The following is a 1734-nucleotide window of genomic DNA, read 5'->3' as shown; positions in this document are numbered from 1 at the left end:
CCTCCCAAAGTGCTGGGATTACAGGCTTGAGCCACCGCGCCCGGCCTTGTTCAACATTTTCATTTGTGAGGAAGGAGTTGAGGCTCAAGACAGGAATGGCTGTGTCAGTAGCGCACAGCAACAGAGCTGGCTCTTGATGCGACTCCAGCACCCTCTGCATTACAGTATTTGCACAAGCCCACCTTCCCAGGCTCGGACAGCCCGGATGCTGCCAAGCCTCCCTCAGCTCTCAGTGACTCTGGAGCCCTTCCTAGGAGGCTCATCTGTGGCCAGCTGCTGAACTCAATCAGCATAGAGGAAACAGACAGTCAGAGTTCAGGGTGTTGGCCAGGCTGAGTCATTGTCTTCAGTCCCTCCGAAGGGCTGCGTGTTAGGGCCCTCATTGGATATCCCTTCCCCAGCCATGTCTTTTCTCTCCTTTTGGAATCCAGATCACCTGGAGATCGTATTTCCCAGGAAAGGAAGGACCCCACGCTGAGAACACATCTTACGATAAATGATCCCTCTCTTCTCAAAATTTACTTCTGTGTTACATCCTCTCTAGCCCTGCTTTTTAATTTCCACTGCCTGTTTCTTTGGGGCGGTGGGGGTGGAGTGGGGGAGTACCAGTGTGGTGATGTCCCCTCCCATCCCCACCCCCATCCTTATCCATCTTTACTGCAGGCTCCTGAGGACCACAACTTAGATAGCAGAGATGTCGAAAGGCTCACTAAACCTCAAATTTCCATTTTCATTCAGTCAGCTATTTAATTATTCAACTATTGAAAATATTTTAAGTCCCTACTATGTGTCAGATGCTAAAAAAAAAAAAAAAAAAATCACAAACTTACACTTATTAAGCCTTTACTACACTAAAGGTGTGACATTTAGTATATTATCTTACACAAGCCTATGAAGGAAGTATTTTATTTATTTATTTTTAATTTTTTAATTTGTTTTGAGACTTGATCTGTCACCCAGGCTGGAGTGCAGTGGCACGATCTTGGCTCACTGCAACCTCCACCTCCTGGGTTCAAGCAATTCTCCTGCCTCAGCCTCCTGAGTAGCTGGGATTACAGGCACCTACCACCCATATCATTCAATTTGAAAGTATTTTAATGACTGTGTAATATTCTACTGAAGACATATAACTTATTTACCTTCCCCCACTGTTGACCTTATATCTATTTTAGAAGTGGTTCAGTGTTTCAGTGTTTAATATTTTCTTTCTTTCTTACTTTCTTTTTCTTTTTTTTTTTTTTTGAAACAGAGTCTTGCTCTGTTGCCCAGGCTGGAGTGCAGTGGTGCCATCTCGGCTCACTGCAACCTCCGCCTCCTGGGTTCAAGCTATTCTCCCTGCCTCAGCCTCCCGAGTAGCTGGGATTACAGGCACCCACCACCATGCCCAGATAATTTTTGTCTTTTTAGTAGAGACGGGGTTTTGCCATGTTGGCCAGGCTGTTCTCGAACTCCTGACCTCAATGATCCACCTGCCTCAGCCTCCCAAAGTGCTGGGTTTACAGGCGTGTGAGTCACCATGCCCAGTCTTGAAGGATGCATTGTTATTTTCATTTTACAAATGAAGAAACAGAGATCTAGAGAAGTGATGTCACTTGCCCAGTGGTGCACAGTCAGTGAGCTACAGAACAGGAATCAAACCCAGGAGGCCACACCCAAGTATCAGACATTTCCTGCAAGTGTTCAATTGTGAGGCTTGTGGCTCAGGGCTCTTCCCCTTCAGCTGCACCCCACAGG

This window comes from Piliocolobus tephrosceles, chromosome 9, assembly GCF_002776525.5.
Source record: "Piliocolobus tephrosceles isolate RC106 chromosome 9, ASM277652v3, whole genome shotgun sequence".
NCBI classification, from domain to species: Eukaryota; Metazoa; Chordata; class Mammalia; order Primates; family Cercopithecidae; genus Piliocolobus; species Piliocolobus tephrosceles.
The sequence above is the reverse complement of the archived record's forward strand: the minus strand, read 5'-3'. Positions refer to the sequence as shown.